This window comes from Rousettus aegyptiacus, unplaced genomic scaffold, assembly GCF_014176215.1.
Source record: "Rousettus aegyptiacus isolate mRouAeg1 unplaced genomic scaffold, mRouAeg1.p scaffold_m13_p_2, whole genome shotgun sequence".
NCBI lineage: Eukaryota > Metazoa > Chordata > Mammalia > Chiroptera > Pteropodidae > Rousettus > Rousettus aegyptiacus.
In genome coordinates, this window is record NW_023416295.1 from 98,958,707 (window position 1) to 98,980,575 (window position 21,869).

General features: G+C 36.5%; 1 protein-coding gene across 2 annotated transcripts in view; it reads right to left on the reverse strand.

Annotated features, from left to right (window-relative positions):
• CRADD (CASP2 and RIPK1 domain containing adaptor with death domain) overlaps window positions 1-20,813 on the reverse strand; it is a 181,372-nt gene extending 160,559 nt beyond the window's left edge. The window contains exons 1-3 of one of the 2 annotated variants that reach the window (XM_016157605.2): window positions 20,793-20,813; window positions 14,275-14,369; window positions 11,848-13,715 (exon numbers count right to left, since the gene is read on the reverse strand). The gene's annotated coding sequence lies outside the window, so the exon portion shown is untranslated. Of the gene's footprint in view, window positions 1-11,847; window positions 15,510-20,792 lie in introns of those variants that run through there. The other variant, XM_016157603.2, reaches the window with a different exon arrangement.
• Between the last annotated feature and the right edge of the window lie 1,056 nt (window positions 20,814-21,869).

Sequence of the window (21,869 nt, forward strand, 5' to 3'; positions counted from 1 at the left end):
TTATCCTCAATTTTGCTGTGAACCTTGAACAGCTCTAAAAAAATGTCTTAACTTAAAAACAAAACAAGAACAAAGGCTGAAAAAAAAAGAAAGAAAGAAAAAGAAACCCTGTCATATACTACAACATGGATAAAAATGGAAGGCATTATGCTAAGTGAAATAAGCCAGACACAGAAAGACAAATACTGTATGATCTCACTTATATGTAAAATCTCAAATAGTCAAACTAATAGAAGCAGGGTATAACAGTGGTTGCCCAGGGCTTGGGGGTGGGGTAAAGTGGGGAAATGTTGTTCAAAGGGTGCAGAGTTTAAGTTATACAGGATGAGTAAGTTCTGCATAGTGACTATTAATAATATTATATTGTACACTTGAAATTTGCTAAGAGAGTATATCTTAAATTTCCCACAACACAAGAGAAAGATAACTCTGTGGAGTGTTATCACACAAAAAGCTTGATCGTGATAATCATTTCACAATACATATGTGTATCAAAATATCACATTCTACATCATAAATATATACAATTTTTACTTGTCAATTATATTTGAATAAATTTGGAGACAAAAAGTCACACACTTCTACCCAACCAGTAGACTACAGGCAGGAATAAAACCCTATTTCAGAGAAAACTGGCAGACATCACCTAAACCAAGTGATTAAGGTTAATATCATCAGAAACAAGTCAAGTCAATACCATGAGCTTCAATATGATGAGACAAGAAGGGCACATCACCTCTGTGATAGTCTTACGCCAAATTCCTAATCTCAGTCTCCACGAGAAAGCCTCAGATAAATCCAAATTGGGAGACTTCCACAACATATCTGACCATTGCTATTCAAAAGTGTCAAGGTCTTAAAAGACTGGGAAAGACTGAGAAACTGTCGCAGATTGGAGGAGACTAAAGATACAACAACTAAAGGAGAACGAAGGAGGGTGGGAAGAGGGGAGGAAAGAACAGTAAAGGAGGCTGGCGAAGGACTTTCTTATTATCAGGAAGGTATGAGGACTTCTGGACCTAAATTCTTATTCACCATTTCATCTTTATTATTTTCTTGACATGCAACAGGACTCCCTTCCCCATACCTCTAGCCCCATAAAAAAGAAAAAAAAAGATAAAAACAGAAATTGGCCAAAAAAATATAGGTGTCTATCCCTATAACTGTAAATCCTAAAACTATATTTATAATATGTAGCCATGCTGTCCCTTCTTTCTGTATAACTTTTTTTATATTTATTGAAATATGATATACAACTAGTAGCCTGAATTTACATTGTACAATTCAATGAGGTTTTTTTTTTCAATTACAGTTGATATACAACACACCAGCCTCAGCCTCAGCTACACTATATTGATCAGAGATCCATACAACTTGCAAAGTGCTCACCCACCAGATCTAGCGCCCCTCCTCCCACCCACATATTCATGCCAACATTATTAATTATCTTTGCCATGCTATACTCTACATCCCCATGTCTACTCTGCAACCATCCACCAGCACCTCTCAATCCTTTGGCCCTTTTCCCCCCACCCCCCTCCTATATAGTATCCCTTAAAATATTCTCTGTATCTATGAGTTTATTTCCATTATTGTTGTTGTTGTTGATGATGATGATAATGATGATTTTCTTCTTTAGATTCCACATGTACATAAAATCACGTGATATTTGTCTTTCTCTCTCTGACCCATTTCATTCAACGCAACATGCTCTAGGTCCATCAAGGCAATATCTTTTTCTAACCCCTTCCTTTTAGTCTGTGTGTGCTTTTTAATCTGAAGTGAGTCTCTTATAGGTAGCATATGTAGGGATCTTGTTTTCTTATCTACTCAGTAACTCTATCTTTTCATTGAAGCACTTAATTCTTTTTCATTTGAGGTAATCGTTGATAGGAATATGGTTGTTACCATTCTTTATTCGTGTTTTTGATACATGTTTTTTCTTCTTAAAGAAGTCCCTCCAATATTTCATTTAATATTGGCTTGGCGATGATAAAGTTCTTTAGCTTATTTTTGTCTTGGAAGCTCATTATCTGTCCTTCAGCTCTAAATGATAGCTTTGCTGGATACATTATTCTTGGTTGTAGATCCCGGGTTTTCATCATGTTGAATATTTTGTGCCAAGCCATTCTGTCCTGCATAGTTTCTTTAGAAAAATCAGCTGCCAGTCTTATGAGTGCTCCCTCATAGGTAACTAACTGCTTATCTCTTGCTGCTTTTAAGATTCTCTCTTTGTATTTAACCTTTGGCTTTTAATTATGATGTTTCTTGGTGTGGGCCTCTTTGGGTTTCTGGTTTTTGAGACTCTCTGAGCACCCTGGGGTTTTATGTCTTTTTTCTTCACCAGGTTAGGGAAGTTTTCCATCATTATTTCTTCAAATAGCTCTTCGACATCTTGTTTTCCCTCAGGTACCCCTATGACATGGATATTTTTATATTTAATAGTGTCCCATAGGCTTCTTAGATTATTATTATAGTCTTGGCTTCTTTTTTCTTGCCATTTTGATTGAATGTGCTTGATTTTCCCATCCTCTATATAGGTCATTTGATCCTCTTCTTTATTCACTTTGTTTATTCTTTTGTTTATTCCATTTAATATATTTCTCATCTCAGATAATGTGTTCTTCATTTCTGACTGGTCCTCTTTTATAATTTCCATTTCCATTTTTATGATTTTTAATCTCTTTGTCGAAGTTCTCACTAAATTCATCTACACTTCCCATAAGTTCATTGAGCATCTTCATAACCAGTGTTTTGAACTCTGCATCTGTTAGATTGCTCGACTCTATTATTTCTGGATCTGTGTTCTGTTCTCTCATATGGTTTCTGCTTCTCCGTCTTCCCATTTCGGCTGCTTTTATGTGTCTGTTTTTATGTACTAAGTAAAGTCTCTAAGTTTCTCGGTCTTATTAGTACAGATTTGTGCAGTAAGTGTCCAGTGGCACAGTCCTGAGAGGGGTTCAGCTGCAGGCCAAATTTAGCTCCAACCTGTGTCCCTCCAGGGCCACCTGTTAAGATTTAGCAAGCAGTCTACAGATGCTGTGCTTATAGTGGCCTCAAAAGGTCACACCAGAAAATGAGGCCAGCTGCCTCCAGTGTGAGTCTAGGTGCTGCTCAGCAAGGGGCACCTGACTCACTGAGAATACACCTGGATAGAGCTTCAGTGGGGCCCCGAGTTGGAGGAGGCAGAGTTTTAGGGAATTCTCTGGGCACAACAACCTCTGTTATCCAGTTTGATTACATCTCTGCTATAGCAGTGCTGAGTCCGCATGCGCTAGGAGTAGAGAGGGCTCAACAGAGGAACAATGGATATTGCAAGCACTTCTATGGGGAGAGAGCCTTGCTGCCTTCCTCACTCTGACAACTCAGTGTTGCCCTATAAGTCCCTGCACAGACAAACCGGCACTGGTGCTCAGAGCAAGCACCGAGCAAGCCCACTTGCCAATTTGGCCACTTTAAGAGATGTCTGCAGCTGCCGCTGTCACAGCCTCCATCCCACTCAGCCACTAGGGTACTGGCAGCCTCGCATCCTCGCCTTATCCTACTCTCTGCCATTGCAGCGTGATTTCTTAGATTTCTCCCTTGTTGTATGGCTTGTTCATCTAGATTCCAGGCAATTTTCCTTGCTGTTTGCTCCTTGTTTCTGTCACAACTTTGATTTGGTTGCCAGAAGGACGAACAGAGTCTCTATTACCTACACCACTTTTTTTCCCATCCTCTTTGTATAACTTTCGATAAAAGTATTATGCTGCAGATAATAGTACCTGAATAATATGCACCAATTGATATTTATTTTAATAAGTTATAAATTCTAAGGATTTCTTCTGAGATCCCATTTTGATCTTCGGTTAATAATTGCTTATTGTAAAAATCCTGGGACAGTTTACAAAAACTTAAATTGCAAACTTTTGAAAAGAGTCAAATACATTATTGTATAAATTATCATGCACTAATTTAATACCTTAACATTTCTTAATGTTTGCAGTATTATGCTATCAGAATTTAGTGATTGATACTATTAGAATTATTGTAATTTATTCATTATTTGATATCAATAAGTTTTTATTGAGCATTTATTATATGCTAGGATTAACTAGGGTTAACATACTGAAAGAGATCAGTTCTCTGACTTCATGGAATTTAGAGTCTAGAGGAAGAGACAAACACAAACAAGGAAAAAAATAATAATTATGAATTATTATAAATGCAATGAAGGAAGAGAGCTTCGATAAGAAAATCAGTCATGGGGCCAAGGGAAAAGAGCTGATTTCAGTTGAGTCTGCAGGGAAAGCCTCTTTAAGTAAGTGACCTTTCCTATTTTTCTTCAAAAAAGTTTTCAGTAGATGTAAAACTGGACTACACACATTTAAAAGATATATAAGAAGCCAGTTAAGAAAGTAACACATGAGGATACCTAAAGATATGAGGACCTGTTGAAATAATTTCTCAGTTTCCTAGCATTCACAATAAAAAGAAAAAAGAAAGCATTTGTGTTGTATAGTTCCCATCTCTTGAAGAAAAAAAATATACCAAATCATTTAAAGATGCTAAAATTTCTCTGACATTAGGTTCAAGTAGGAATTTATCAAATGATTCTTTATATAAGGAACATCAGATAAATTTATAACTATGGTTTTCCCATATTATTTTACATAAGATACTAAAATGTTCTTCAACTGGATGTTCCTGATATTATCTCAATATAAAGCACAAGATAATACAATCCAGGTACTGGCTGGTATAACTAAATGCAGTGATTGAAAGAAACTAGTAAATGAATGCCATTTAAATTCTCTCAAGTACTCTCTAACAACCAAACCTAAGTATTCTAAATGGCAAAATTTAATAGCTAAATTCCCTACTGATTAACTACTGGGCTGACATCATGTATCATTGATTGAAAAGAGATCTATACCCTTGGAATAAGAGACATAAAGTGAGTTAGCTTAGCATTTTGTGATAAGTAATTTAGTGTTCCTCTCATTCTTGTTCAAGAGAAGTGACATAGAAGAAACTTGCACTCTTATCAGGGAAAGGGGCCAAGGGGTTTCTCAATAAACAACAACTGAAAAAGAAGTTTGAAACTATTTAAGCATAAGGCAAAGTATGTGGCTGAAACCACAGTATCTGACATCATAAAGCACAAAGAAATTATTTTGACCCCGCCCCCCCAAACCCCCAGTATTTCCATTACCAATTGGCCACAGTGACCACAAAAAACTTTACATCGACCTTACCAAGAGTTTGCTTCCACGCAGAGACCTACATCATCATGGGTCTGCCAGGATGATATCAGTAAATGTATCAAGTGGTTAAATGAACTAAACTTTTATCTGGGTTTTTTTCAATAAAGTCCATTTAAAAATTAAACAAACTACTAAATATAATCATTTTGTTTCAGCATAATTGAGGCTAGGCTGTTCTGAAAACAATCAGCCAAAAGGTTTAGCATGATTTTAATAAAGCAAAAACAACCATTATCCCAGACGAGGGTGCTTTCCTTCTCTCTCATTTGCACTGATAAGTGGGCATGCATCCAATCCACCTACTAGTTATACAGGAAGTATAAAATTTTGAACAAATAGAGTATGTTAATACTGAGGCATTAGAACCGTTCTTCAGGGAGACTGTGTTTGATTTAGTAAGGAAAAGAACTTAGCTATTAAAAGTGCTGATGGATTCTTTATGTCTCTTCTCCCCAGGTAATGAGAATGTAAATGCTGGTATGCTTGGAGTACTGTCAACCAGAAGTATGAGATGGGCATAAATAAGCTTCCCTCTACCCAGAGAAGCCCTCTCATTGACCAGAAGTGGGAGGGAAGGGAAAAGATAGAATGAGTTATGGACTGTGGCCTACCACACAAAATTCATTCAGCCCACAAAGATTTCTCCTAATGGACCAAGAATATCAGATATGGAGAAGGAAAAGGAAACATACTATCCTTGTGATTTTTGAGTGGTTTGTTCTCCTTTTGAGTGGCAATTTTAGACTGTCTTCTCTTGGAGACAGAGAACTGATTTTCCATTTTTGTGGTCTATCCAAATGATCTAGTACTATGCACACAGCAAGTACTTAGTAAATACATTTGACCAATAAATAACATGACTGCCTTATTGATTTCATTTTACACATAGTGCTTAATATGATGCCTTGCAGTAGGCACTCAAAAACATGGGACATTAAACAAATATCAGATCAGTGCATTACAACCAGACTGCTTTTTGGGATCCCATTCATGTATGCTAAATATGAGAAAGCAAAAATTCCTACCAATTCATTTTTATGGGGTTAATTTTATAAAGGTTATAGGTCTCATTCATATATATGTATATGTATATATACATATGTGTGTGTAAATATACATATATGTCATTTTTATAAGCTTTTGTTTTGAGTCATAAGTACCTGAAACTTTAAGAATACTCCTAGGACCTCTTTTGTAACTGTACTTTTTCCCCTAAGTACTCTCATCCAATCCATTCCATTAAATGTTGTCTAAAGGCAAAAATTCTTTAAAATATTTAGCTTTGGCCTCACGTATCCTGTTTTCTACTTGACATCTGCACTTGGAGTTCAACAGACAACTCAAACCTAATCTTTCTCAATGCAGACACCTGATCTTTCTGACCCCCAGCCTACTCCTCCCCAGTCCACTCCACTTCTGTATATGGTGCCAGTTCCCACCAAGCCAAAGACTATAGTAGTCATCTTTGACTCCTCTCTTTCCCTCATACCTTCCATTCAATCCATCAATACGTCCTATTGATTCTATTTCTACAACCGCTAACCCGATCACACCTCTCCATCCTAACCACCACTACCCTCATCTAAATCACTATCAAATCTTGCTCGGGCTCCAGAACTCTGCTCTACCTTGTCATTCGGGTGTCACCTCCCTAGAAAGGTCTTCCCTGACTTTACCACATCACCTTGTTTCAGTCTTTTCATAGCATTTATCACTACTGGTGAATTTTATTTATCTGTTTGTTGCTTTGTTTATTGGGAAGAAGAACGTTTTCTGAATCTCCCTATCAAAATGCATGTCTGTAAGACCAGGGACCTTTGCTGTCTTGTTGGATGTTATATTTCTAATGTCTCTAAGAGAATCTAATAGGTGCTTAATAAATAGTTCTTGAGTTAAGAAGTCGATCAATTAGTGAATAAGCCTAAGACATATTCGAATATGAAGAATAAGCAGAATGCAAAAGAACAGGTTTTTAGGAAAAGTAACATATTCACTGAGACCTAACTTAAATTATCCAGTTTCAATAGTTTTAATTCTATTTTTTTAATTTAACAATTACTGAACATTTACTACATGCTAGGAAATGTGGGTATTCTTTATAAATGTCATCTCATCTAGCTTTATTCAGTTCTTGTGCAGCCTTATGAAGCAGATACAACTAGCTATGTGACAGAACCAGGACTCAAATACAAGTCTTATTTCAAAGTCCTAAATCCTAATTACTGCCATGAGGGTGCTATGCTCCCTTCAGATTGGCCAGCTTCCCTAGGAACATTCGCCCAGGATAATAAGGTCAGGGCAGCTTAGCGTGAATGTAGAGCTCACGGCTCTCTTATGGAAGGTTGCAGTGTTCACTTTGAGAGCACATGGAGATAAAGACTTGGCTATGAAAGAAGATTCTTCCTATTATGCCCATCCTGTAAGCACAACAAGACATTTAAAACAGCATTTCCTAGTTAATTAATTATTAAATGTCTGAAACTTCTGCCAAACCTATATAATAATTATTACATGCTTTCTAAGATTAAGTTCTCCAAAGTTAAACATTTCTCTTACCGTGCAGAAGGATCAGGTTCTTGTATAGTTCAAGTGAGCTACTGCAGATGATACTCCTTGAAAAAAAATATGAACTGTATCACAAATGTGGAGTATTGTACAACCACAGAATTCGGTAAATGGAAAACAGTTAAGAAATGGCCCTTTATTTCATAAAAGTAAAAAGGAGGCATAGAGAAGTAAAGCAACTTGTGGTTATAGGACTAGTAGCTGGTAGAATGAAATTACATCACTTACCAATTTAATTCTTAATATGTAACTGAGCACTGGCTTGTTCAGTCATTTTGCATGAGTTAATACACATGATTTCAAACTTTCAAACTGATACCATGTGTACATATGATATTGATGTGCACATATTTTTTCTAGACTTTGTTTTATTTTGAATAAAACTTTTCAAGGTTACCAATCTCCCATGTCATAAGCAATGGATGTCATTTCACCTTAATGTCTATGGGGGAGGAGGGAGAACAAAAAAAATTACTATGTATTCTTGGTAAATGAGCTCTTCAAAAACTGCTTTTCACAGATGCAATTAATGGAAGCTGTTTATAGATGGCTCCAATTTCAGCAGGGAGTAAAGGTTACCTTGAAGAGTCTCCTCCACTGCATATGCTTTTTCCTCTGTAGTTACTTTCAGAGTTCAAAATGGTGCAACGGTTCAACAGTGGGTTCAAGATGTTCTAGTGGTGCCAAACCAGACTTAACTCTCCAACTGTCTACTTTTATGTATCTCATGCAGTTATCCTCCCAGTTCTAAATCTTTAAGGAATGTAAGAATTACCAGGTGGGTTAGGGAAAGATGAGCTCCAGACCCTGCCCCCAGAGTCTCTGACTCAGCAGCCCTGGCATGGGACTCTGGAATGTGCATTTCTACCAGGTTCCCAGTTGATGCTGTCTTGGGACCATCATTTTAAATGATAAACACATTTCCATCAAGATTAACCAGTACTAAAACTACTTGAGATGGATTTTTATAATCCTGGATAAAACCTAGAACACAGGTATTGGTGAGTTTTCATTTAGATGCCAGATCCATGCCTTCCACAAAATGAATATCCAAAGCCTTCTTGTTGAACTTTTTCATTCAGAGAACAGAACTGTGAGGTGTTATCAGAGATGCCCATGCAAATGAAAATTAGTTATCAACTGCTGATTAGTGCTTTGAAAAATAATGGGTGTTATTGCGGGTAAGATTCTATTAAGCATTTTCCATTTAGTCATTCTTTATCATAGTGAACAAAGAATTTTTACTCCCGTGGAGGCCAGACCTGGTTCTGTTGCTTAGCGATGAGCTTCATGTACCATTATGGTATTGTATTCCCCTCTTCAAAAAGGGACAATGTGCCACAGGAACTTTTTAACTTCACCAGAGTGCTGCCATGAAAAAGGATTCATAATCATTTCAATTTAATCTAGCAGACTAAACATTCTCAAAGGAGAAGCTTTCTTTTAAAATGTTTTTAAATGTACTGTGCTCTGTCTTCAAAGTGAAGCTCTATGATTCACAATCATTGAATTCACTTCTGGAAGGAGTTCATCTTTCCGACAAAGAAGCATCAATCGGTTAATACATATTGTAGAGTGCTTCATCCATGTTCAGCTGAACATGAAAAAGATGTGTAAAAGAAAATCTGCGGACACATTTGTACAGTGTAAAGGAGTGGGTTTAGATATTACTAAGACAGTGATCTTCATAAGATCTATGAAGCTTAAGAAAGACACAATTAACTTAAAAGAAACTGTAGCAAACCACATAAGACAGTATGCAATTAGCTACTAAATTATGAAGCACTCCACCGAAAGCCTTTTCAGAATTCAGAGAGGTTAGAAACCAATAAGAGGTGGCTTTTATCAAGTGCTTCCCATATGTAGGCATTTAGAATGCATTATCTCTTTTAATTGTCACACACCCCTGTGACGTCAGAATTATTATCCTCATTTTCAGATGAGGACACTGAGGTTTAAAGGTTAATAAGCTTTCAAATAAACAAATCAATGGCCTGCATTAATTAAAAGAGAGCTTCCTAGAGTGTGGCTAGACAGAGATCCACCCATTACGCTGCCCTTTTCCCTGGTGTCTCTCTGAATTATTCACAAACACAGGGCCTAATTGTAGATCATGTGTTCCTCAGGGAAATGACCTAAGCTTTAATTCATGCCTGTAAACTTTTGGGGATACCTATCTTTTCAGCCCTTTCAGCCAACAGGAAGTACTTTGAGACAAAGGTAAAAGAAGGAAAATTTTTTAATATTATTTTTGAATAATGAGTTCTGTAGAATGATATCTGATTTGCATAGAAATATGTTCGCCTATAAAAGCACCTGCTGTGTTTTCATAACAGCAGACCCACATCAGCCTTCCAGATTTGAATTGTTCAGCATCTCTGTCCAAACAACCTTTATCCTTGATTACATTAATAACACCTGGGCCTACTTTAATGAACCTTTTTTAATTCAACCATTCCTTTCATTTCATCTCTAGCTCTGTCTTAAAGTGCCCCAGACTTTTCAAATAAATGTGTATAATGTCACTCCCAATATACTGCCCCCATTCCCCATACATACTTAGAAAACACAACAAGATAAGTAGTCATGTTTTCCCAGAGACTTTTGAAATGAAAGATAAGACTGACTGCATCCCCTCACTACCAGACTTGGAAAGAGGGGGATTATCAGGACAAAACCCAAAATTCAGGCCCACAACTTTGTCAATTATTTTAAAATATCTCTGAAAATATTATAGGAAGTACAGGTAAATGAACATAAATGAACATGGTTAATATTTAAACTAACTATTGAGCCCTGGACTGGGAATGGGTCCTGGGTTCTAGCACTGTTTCTGCCCAAATCCCAAGACTTCCAGAGTCCATAAAATGTGAGGGACAAGAATGAAAAAATCTGACAATATCCAGCACCGTCTAGGATATAATGAAATGAGAATGCTCATACACACCCAATGGATTTCTTCGACGCAAAAAGAAAATAATCAATGGAGTGAAAAGGCAACCTATGGAATGGGAGAAATATTTGCAAACTCTATATCTGATAAGGGTTTAACATCCGGAATATATAAAGAACTCCTAATACTCAACGATAAAGTAAATAAATCGTCCAATTAAAAAAATAGCAAATGACTTGAACAGACATTTCTCCAAAAGAGTCATACAAATGGCCAAAAAGCATATGCAAAATGTTCAAGGTCATTAATCATGAAGAGAATGCAAATCAAAACCATGATGTAATAATACCTCATACCCATTAGGATGGCAATTATCAAAAAGAAAACAGTACAGAGATTCCTCAAAAAATTAAAAATAGAACTATCATATGATTCAACAATCCCACTTCTGGGTATATATCCAATAGAAATGAAAAGAAGATCTTGAACAGGAATGTGCACACCCACATTTGTTTTAGTACTATTAACATAAGGTGGAAGAACCCAAATGTCCAACGATGGATGAATGAATAAACAAAATGTGGTATTTACATACAATATCAAATTATTCAGCCTTAAAAAAAGAAGGAAATCCTGTTATATACTACAACATGGCTGAACTTTGAGGACATTGTGCTAATGAAATAAGTCAGTCACAGAAGGACAAATACTGTATGATTCCACTTATATGAGGTATCTAAAGTAGTCAAATACATAGAAGCAGAAAGTAGAATGCAGTTACCGGGAGGGGAAACTGGGGTACTCTTGTTCAATGGGTATGGAGTTTCAGTGTTACAAGATGAAAAAGTTCTAGAGATCAATTGCACAACAATGTGCATATAGTTAAACACTACTGAATTGCACTTAAAAATGGTTAAGATAGTAAATTTTATGTTATGTGCTTTATACCACAAAATAACAGTTTTTAAAAAGCATGATCCATGAAAGAAAAAACTGATGTTGGACTTCATTAAAATGAAAAATCCTTTAACTAGGGACAAAGCTTTCTGTTATACAAATAAAGTTGAAATGAAAAAATAAAAAGAATGGGTGAAACTAAATATGATGAAAGAAATAATGCGTGTAAACCACATTTAACAGTACCTGGCACACAGGAAGCCCCAAAAAAGTAATGATTGTGTTATTTTACTTTGTTACTGGCAAGGTTCATATTGCGGTTTGTGTTCAAATGATGAAGCAGTTTCCTGGGTTGGAACAATACCTTCCTGAAATGATAAAAATATAGTCTGAGAGTTTCTTTAAAATAGTTTAAGAGCCCCATTTCTAGGTATTAGAAAATACTCTTTCAAATTCATATAAGACATGTATAAGTTTATTCCAGTATTGATTTATAGAACCTCCGGAAAAAGTGAGGAAATAACATATCTGGATGTGCATAAACCTCAAAAACATATGCATACATGAAGATGGCAAGTTTTAGAAGAATGTTCTGATGTACACTTAACAAATACATATAACAATTCTATATGCACATACTTAACCTATGCAGTTTGCATTCCAAAATATGTATGGTGACACTCATTAATTTCAGAATAGATATTACTTCCGGATAAGAACAAAAATAAAGGGATGAAGGATAGTACTTAAGCTATTAACTCTTGCCATTTTCCTGCTTTAAAAAAAAAAGTGAGGGGAGATATCAAAAACAAAGCTTACTTGTATTACATTTGCATCGTAGATATACAGAAGTCTACTATAGTATTTACTACATTTTGTATATGTTTAATGTGTTTCATAATTCATACTCTATAACATTAGGGTGTTAATATTAATTTTCCAATGCATTTTTATTATTTAGTAAAACTCAAACTGTCATCTCTCTCAAAAGCCTTCCTGGAATCCTCTGGAAGTCTCACTCCCTGGATTCCCACAGCACCTACTTCAGTCCCCTGTTGTTAGTTATTTTTTACAACCCAAGTATAAACCGTTACATGCTCAATTGCAGTGACAGGCATTTATTCACTTTTATATCTTTTATTCAAAGTTTAAAGCCAAGGTGGCTACATTAATATATACTTAATAAATTCTTATGCAGTTAAGTAATCGATCCAAATTGCATATTCCATAATTGCTGATAAAGTATGACATGATGGCTAATAAAAAAAGAGGAACAAAATTAATACAAAGAAAAGTATAGTCATGAAACAACGCACCTGAAAATCCAACTTCTTTATCAAATTCTCAGTAGCCTGGATCTCAGTCTGTCTTAGCCTGCTCAGGTTGCCATAACAAAATGCCAGAGACATTTATTTCTTATAGTTCTGGAGGCTGAGAAGTCCAAAATCAAGGTGCTGGCCAGTTTGATTCCTGGTGAAAGTTCTCCTCCTGGCTACCTTTTTGTTGTGTCTTCATGTAACAGAGACAGAGGTCTTCTTATGAAGGCACCAGTTCCACCCTGAGGGCCCACCTTCATGACCTAACCTCACCAAATTACCTCCTAAAGGCTCTACCTCCAAATATTATCACATTGGATGTTAGGGCTTTAACATATGAATTAGAGAAACATTCAATTCATAACATCAGTCCAAACTCAATACCCTACCTATGGACATTATTACAAAGTGAATAGGCAAGACTTGGGCTTTGGGGACTACCACCGATACTCAAAGACTCACGTCTAGGTGAGGCAGGGAGAGAACAAATGTGGCAGAATCATACAGCCTTTTTCTTACCAGCATATTTCTATAATCTTTTCACATGCACCTGAGTGCCAATGAGTTTTAATACTTAATCACTTTGTAATTTGCTTCAAAATTCTCATTGGCTTGTCATTGATTGAGCTCATGTCTAAATAAATGATGGAGGATTACAGGACTCTGCAATCAATCATGATTTCATAATCAATAATATAGCCGTTGAATGGTCCACATGTCTTCCATGCAAAAGTCATTTTAATGTTTAATTATTGGAAAATCCCAGTAAAGCAAAGAACGATTTGGTACATTCATTCTCTATGATTAAAAAAAAAGAAAAAAGAAAAAAGCCAACCATAAGTATAAGCTGTTAGAGATAGATGGATACATTATTGTAAAAATCTATTTAATAGTATTATCAATAATTACAGATCTAAATAACGGTTTCCTCATGAAGCCTGGTTATGTTAATGTAATTAGGTAGCTGCTGTTGATGGACCGAAGGGTGTGCAATTACTCATTGTCTTAGAGACGATGCTGCTTAGCCACTGTCCTGATGAACATCATGAATCACATAGGAAGGGGGCCTGGCTTATTTATTCAAGGCTCCATAGAAGGTCGTTCTTAGGTTTTGTTCCTAAAAAAAGATTCCTTTTTTATTTTTGATCATGAAATTAGAAAATTGTGCACTTTTCTCATCAGAACTTCAAGCTCCTGGATTTATAAGACAAATTTCTAAGCCTCCCATTGTCAAAAGAAGCTTTCAGGAGTTCCTCCCCCTACACACACACACACACACACACACACACACACACACACACACACACACACATTTATTCAATTCCCATAAACCTCAAGATTTAAACCAATGACTCACCATATTAGTTCTTCAGCAGTAGACTGATATTTCTTGCTATTGCTCTCCAGAGTTCTGTATGTAACTCTAGCCTTAAGAAACTGTGACAATTTCACCTATGAGAATGGCAAATTTATTCTCAAAAAACTGGGTGAGAATTACACAACGACTCATTAATACAAGGATCACTGTCAAGGTGAACAATTTTATAATTAATATCTGGGATGCTATTTTTCTTCTCTATAGCCTATCAAAACCCTTTTGGCTTAAAGAAGGATGGCATTGTAACAGTCATTGTAAAACTCATTTAAAAGACAGTCAATGGAAAATACATTGAGATAATATAAATGTAAGCTGTATTTTGGACATGACTGGCTGACCTGTCATAGGAAAATCTCTTATTCTGTTCCCAGGCTGCCTTAAATCTATACCCCACAACTTTCTGGTCTCTAGAGGTCAATAGCATTGTGAACTACTCTCCCACTTAGTCTTACTTATTACTATAAAATACACACCAAACTGTGTGTAAGCCCATATATATTTGAACTCATCTATCTTACAAGCCTTTATTTGGGGTTGACTATAGGGCAGACATAGCTTTGAGATCTGTAGGATTCAGAAAATAAAACACAAGCACTCTTAAAAGGATGTGCATGTTTGTGTGATGTATGAACTATGATTTGGTAGATCACAAAAGATATACAATGACCAATAAATATTTGAAAAAATGTTCATGCCCATCAATAGTCAAAAAAATATAAATAAAGATGACAATAAGGAACTATTTGTCACCTGTTAAATTAGAAAAGGCATTTAAACATTTTAATACCCTGCAGTAACTACAAAAGGAACTTGGTTCCTATCAAACTACTTTCGAATTATTCTTAATAACAAAAAGCCATATTTTGAGGTATTAGGTATGATGGAATACGTCTGAATGGTCTAAGGCAATTATGTAGCCTCGCTACCCTTGTCAGTACCTAGTTTATGCATATGCACATGATGTAATTCTGTCCATGATGCATAAGGGGAAATCTTCTGGAAAGAAAGGTCCCTGGGAAAGTTTTCCTCTTCCTGAGAAAGTGAACCAAGATAGTAACTCTCTTGCTTTTTTGCCTTTGGATCTTGTTTACATGCCCTTGACCCAGCAACGCTATTTCTATGTCTTTATCTTAAAGTAATAATCAGAGAAGTATGCAAAGATTTCATCCAAGGTCATTCATCCAAGAATTATTTAGTACAATAAAAGAATAGAAACAACCATAAATACCCAACAATAAATTTTATTAAAGAAATTATAGGACATCCATAAACTATTACATATTCATTAAAATTATATTATAAAAATCAAACAATTTGATTAAAAAATGGTTTGCTTTTCTAGGAAGACATACAGATGGTCAACAAATATATGAAAAGATGCTCAGCATCACTAGTTATGAGGGAACTGCAAGTGAAAACCACAATGAGATACCACTTCAACCTGTTAGAATGGCTAATATCAATAAGACAAAAAATAACAAGTGTTTGAGAGAATGTGGAGAAAAGAGAACCCTTATACACTGCTGGTGGGAATGTAAATTGGTGCAGACTCTATGAAAAACAGTATGAAGGGTCCTCAAACAATTAAGAATAGAGCTATCATATGATCCAGCAATCTCTCTTCTGGGTATCTACCCGCCAAATTTGAAAGCATTTATTCCTAAAGATATATCTCTACTCCTATGTTCACTGCAGCATTATTCACATAGCCAAGACAACTTAAGTATCTTTCGACACATGATTAGATAAAGAAGATGCGGTACATATATACAATGAAATACTACTCAGCCATGAGTAGAGATAAAATACTGCCATTTACAACAACATAAATGGATCTTGAGAATATTATGCTAAGTGAAATAAGTCAGATAAGAAAGGGCAATAACTGTATGATTTTATTTGTATTTAGGATATAAAACAAAAAGCAACAAATGAACAAACAAAACGATAAAAAAAAATCATAGAAAAAGCTAACAAAATGGTTACCAGAGATGAAGGGGGGAGGGAAAAGGGCAAAAAGGGTAAGGAGACTAGACAGAAGAAGGCTAGACTTCGGGTGGTGGGCACACAGAGTATACAGATGCTATGTTATAAAGTTGTACACCTGAAATTTATGTTATTAACTCATGTTACTCCAATAAATTTAATTTTTAAAAATGATATTGTAGATGAATAGGAAAGCCTTCATGACATTGTCAAGAGAGAAAAGCAAGTACAAAATAAAAAATTTAGGATATTATTTGTATATGTACATGTGTTTTGTGTATATAAGTTTACTGTACATATATTTTTTCTGGAGGATAAGATAATGGGCATGTGTGTGTGTGTGTGTGCGTGCGCGCGCGCGTGCGCGCGTGCGCTCACACATGCGCACACATGCTTATTTGGACTTTCCAAAGTTTGTAGTATTAACATATTTTGATCTTGCAATTAGAGGGGAAAATGTTATTTTTTAAAAGTATATTTAAGTGTTATAATAGAGCATGAAGAAGAGATGGTCTAACCCAAACTGTGGGTTTAGTTAGTCCCAGAGGATGTGTTGGAACTGAGTCCTGAAATCATCTGGGGTTATTTGCTCTTGACAGAAATGGGATATTCCAGGCAGAGGGGAAACCATACGCTAAAACTGAGGCATTAGAGAATGTGATCATCTCAGGAAAATGCTTATGGTTTAACCTGGTTAGAGGATGGTGATGGAACATGTGAGAGGACCTACTGGAAGAATTGCTTACAAAGGGCCTTGGGTGTTATGCTCAGAATCTTAACTTTTATCTTTTAGACAGTTGGAACAATAATATGGAAAGTTATTTACATGAAAAAGCCGGTATTTCTGTGGCTTCTTTTTTGTTTTGTGATATTCGTTCTGTACTTTTTGGAGAGTAAAACTCCTATTCTTGTCTATCATCTACTGCAGAACCATTCACACATCACCTTATGGACTTTCCTGCACCAGATTATGATTTCCATCCCTGATCTACTGCACTTACCAGCATGGTAATCATGTCTGGTATGGCCCACAGGCCAGAATATGCAGCTCCTAATCCAGGGCCTCTGAACTGGAAGGGTGACATTGAAACCTGTATAGTCTGAGAGCAGTTGGGAAAGACTACCCAGTCCCAAGAAGTAAATTATTACCTGAAGACTAAAAAGCCAAAGCCATCCTTGGAGATTCATTCTTTTGGGACTGAAAAACCAAATCCATCCTTGGAGATTCATTCTTTTGGAGGAAGAAAAGGATGTCTTTGCTCTTTCCATGTTCTTTTTTAAAATGTTAACAGTAAATATGGAGCACCGTGGTAAACATGTTTTAGATTGGCTGCCATGCACCACTTTTCTGGAAATTGCTCCTCCTCCTTATCCTCACAGATATTGTATATTGATTGGTTCAGGAATTGGCACCCAATACGAGCTGAACCTAACTCAGTTCTCTCAAAAGGATTTGAAATACGACAAAAGTATTTTTAGTTTTAACCAAGTTGTCCTCTTGAATGGAAGAGAAGTCAACTGGTTGCGGCTGCTGGGGCCATTTTCCACAGTGATGAATAAGAAGGCAGAGAAAGCTAGTGTACAGTGAGAAACAGATGACACAGGGGTAGAAAGAAGTAAACTAGAGATATAGTGTATTACAGCAGACTAACTACTATCAGAAACAATCCCAAATCTCGGGGACCTAGCACAAGTTTATTTCTTGCTCATGCAAAGTCCAAGGCTAATGTTCTGGTTGGGCATCTCTTCTTCATCTTTCGAAGCGGTGACTTGGAGACCTAGGCTCTTTTAATCTCATCTCATCCCACAATCTTGTGGTTTCAAGATCCTCCTGGAATCATCCCATACCATCCCAGTATTAAAAAAAGAAAACATGAAAAATCACATGGGACATTTTGTAATCAGACCTAGTAGAGGGATATATTACTTCTTTCTACCTCTATTGCCCAGAACTCAGTCATATAGTTCTACCTCAATGCAAGAAAGACTAGGAAATATAACCTTACTTTGTGTCTATAAAGAAAAGCAGCCCCAGATACTGGTGAACACTAGAAGGATCTGCTACACATGGAGAAAGAGAAGCTCTTGGTTTCCCACGACCTCTCAATCTTGCCTTAAATGAAACTTGCTTGATCAGACCCAGTATCCTTACTCAAGTTAGCTCAGGTAGGTTTCTACTATTTACAACCCAAGAAAAAGACTAACAAGCAAAACACTTTTCACATTATAAAGCATTTTGACCACTCACGGTAACATTTAAATTCTACATTAAGCCTGTGAAATAGATACTATCATTCTCATTTAGTTGGTGAAGAAACAGTCTCAGAGAAATTATATCAATTGCCCAAGTCACATAGCAACACGTACAGCCAAGGCTGGAATTAAATCCTTCAGACTCCAAAGCTGAACTCTCTTTCCACTTCATTGTGTGTAAAAACCTCGGGGAGGGAAGAAATTACATTCCTAACCCCTTATTGTGAGCAGTTTTATCAGATTACTTGCGCTCTGGAGGAAAAGTAAACGATAGCACAAAGCCCCCAGCTCTCCGGAGAACGGGTAGATGAAAATGAAGCAGAGAGAAAACCCCGGGCACAGCAGACACTTCATCTTCTTCCCCATTTTGCAGAAGCTGTGCTTGGAATTCAGAAAGAAAACCTGATCAAAGCCAAAAGTATAGTAATTCTTGTTCTGTAGACACCTGCATTTTTGTGTTTAACATTGGAACATGATCCAGACTATGACACAAAAACTTACAGAAATCAAGATGAATGGCAAAGACCTTGAGTCATGGCACCAAGATGAAAGGCATTGGGTTCTTCTAGCTGAGATGAGAAGAGCAAGGATGAACGAGAACTGTAAAGCTACCTCTGTGCACAGTAAGTGATGGGATAGCTCTGGAATGACAGCAGACGGCTGCCACCTCTGCTGGGCTTTCACCACCACCAGCTCCTTTGACATCCAGCCTAACAGAATTAATGATCGAGGCTTTTCCAGTGTGGCAGTGAAGCCCTCATCAGAGGGAAAGGTCTTTGAATGCTGCTGGAGCAGCAGGAGGGGAAAGTATCGGGTAGGGACAGCCTCGCAAAACAAAGATAACAGAAAGTACTCAAAGCAAACTAGAAAGGGGGTATAGGTAGAGGTCTTAAGGCAGTGAAACCCACATGTCTTTGTAGAAATCTTCACTAGTCCCAGACAAAAAGAGAAATAGAAACATGTAGCAAGTTTTTCTTCTTCAATACATTCCTCTTAAAAGACTGTCCTTTATTAGAAGATTACCTCTTGCTTTGATGTTAAATGTTCTTTTATGAAATGATGATAGAAAATGATACTTTATTATTATTATTATTATTATTATTATTATCATTATTATTCTTGGCAAAGAAAATGTTAGCAACATGATCTCAGTCCTCAGCTTTGTTTTTACACTTTTTTGGTTTTTTTGGTTCACAAAACTGATGTCTGATACCCATTCAACAGTTTGAAATTATTTAAGAATCATTCACAAAGAAATAAAAAAAGAAGAAAATTTAAGAAATACGAGCACATATTGGAAGGATAAATCACACAAATTCAAGGACAAATCAATGCTTATAAGTGGAATTAATAAAGTGTCTTTGAGGAAAATCATAATGTCAAACAGCCTTATGAATATGAATTCCTGGTGCCTCTTAAAGACGTGTGGAAAGGGAATTGATGGCCCAATCAAGCCTTGACCTTTACTATATCTAAGGCAGAAAACACAGTTGACATGAAAAATAAGGGCTATTAAATTTTTCAGAATGGATTACAAAATACTAGCCAGGAACCAGCTGCAAAGAGTTTGACAACAGAATGGTCCCCGATATTCACATGGGTGCTGAGGGAGCATAACAGTAACCTCTGTTTTGCAAACATGCAAAAGAAAGGTAAAAGAATGAAAGCAACAAATAGTGAAAATTAATCATGTAATTCCTGGAATATAAACTATAAAGGTTTCTCTACAAAGGGGACTGTCTCTACCCGCCACCTGCTTACACTCTAAAATCAGGGCACGTGACAAAATGAGACCATTTAGGAAAGGAAAATGCTTGGGCTGAAGTGCAGAGGGACAGTGGTGAAATAGTGAGGCATGTTTTCCGTAATTGATTATCTTTACATTTCAGATACCCATGTACCAATTTTAATTGCAAATTGTTACTGACTTGCGGTAACTTAAAGAAACATAGCTGCATGAGAAGTAGAAAAAGATTCATAAATGAAATGTCAAGATATTCACATTTTCTGAAAATCATAGCATTCATTCTCCTGTTCCATGTTTTTAACTTTTCAATGGAAATGGTAATATCAAGGAGTGTTTGGGAAAAGGAATTAACATTTATTGAACACCTATTATGGGCCAGATACAGTGTGTGTGTGTGTGTGTGTGTGTGTGTGTGTGTGTGTGTGTGTGAGATATTTAATAACGACATTTTGTGGTCAGTAGTATGACCCTATTTTCTAGATAAGAACATTGAGAACAATAAGATGCTTACCCAGAGGCGGCTTGCTAAGTGCCAGCATGTGTTTTCACCACTACTTTAAACCTCCAGTTACTCTTTCTGCCTGGAGGCAAAATAAATGGTTAGGGAAACTAAGAAGACAACCCCTTTTCACAAAATCCCTCTTCCCACTGTTGCCCCACCCCCTTCATTACCAGAGGTGTCAATTCCTTATGCCTGGGTCTGCTTTTATGCTGCACCCTCTTATTAGTTCACATTACCATTAAATTTACTTGCCTTTTCTGTTAAGACCAGATACTCACTTCATTGTGCCAAGCTAGAAGATACTTTATCTGATCAAATAATACACAGTTACCTACTAAGAGAAAAGGACAAAAGAACACTTCCCTGATAGATAAAGATAATAGCCCTGTTTTTATTAACAACCCATTACTGATTCCACAGGTGGGAATTTCAAGTCACTAACAGGAGAGCTCAGCAGAAAGCTGGTGGGGTCTTCTACTTCCACTATCCCAAAAAGCAGTCTTTGTATAGTAATTACCAGTTCAAAAATATAATGGTTAAAAAAATACATACATACATATATACATATATATATGTGTATATATTTATATATATAAGTGTGTGTGTGTGTGTGTGTGTGTGTATATATATATATATATATATATATATACATACATATATAGTCCTTTCCCTGTTGCCATGAAGACATGAAAAGAGAGACTTCTCTACTGAGCTGAACGGTGTCTCCCTTCCCTCAAAATTAATACCTACTCAAAACCTGTTAATGTAACCTTTGGAAACGTAGTCTTTGCTAAAATAAAATCATACTGGATTAGGTGAGCCCTAATCCAATGACCGGTGTCCCTATAAGAAAATTTGGAGATAGACACACACAAACAGAGGGAATACGACCATGTAGGTGATCATGGAGGCAGAGATTGGAGTGATGCAACTACAAGCCAAGAAACACCAAAGGTTACCAGCAACTGCTACCAGAAGCTAGAAAGAAATACCCTAGAGCAAGAGTCCCCAACTTCCCCGTGGAGGCCAGTGGCCTGTTAGGAATTGGGCCTCACAGCAGGAGGTGAGCGGCTGGCCAGGGAGAGA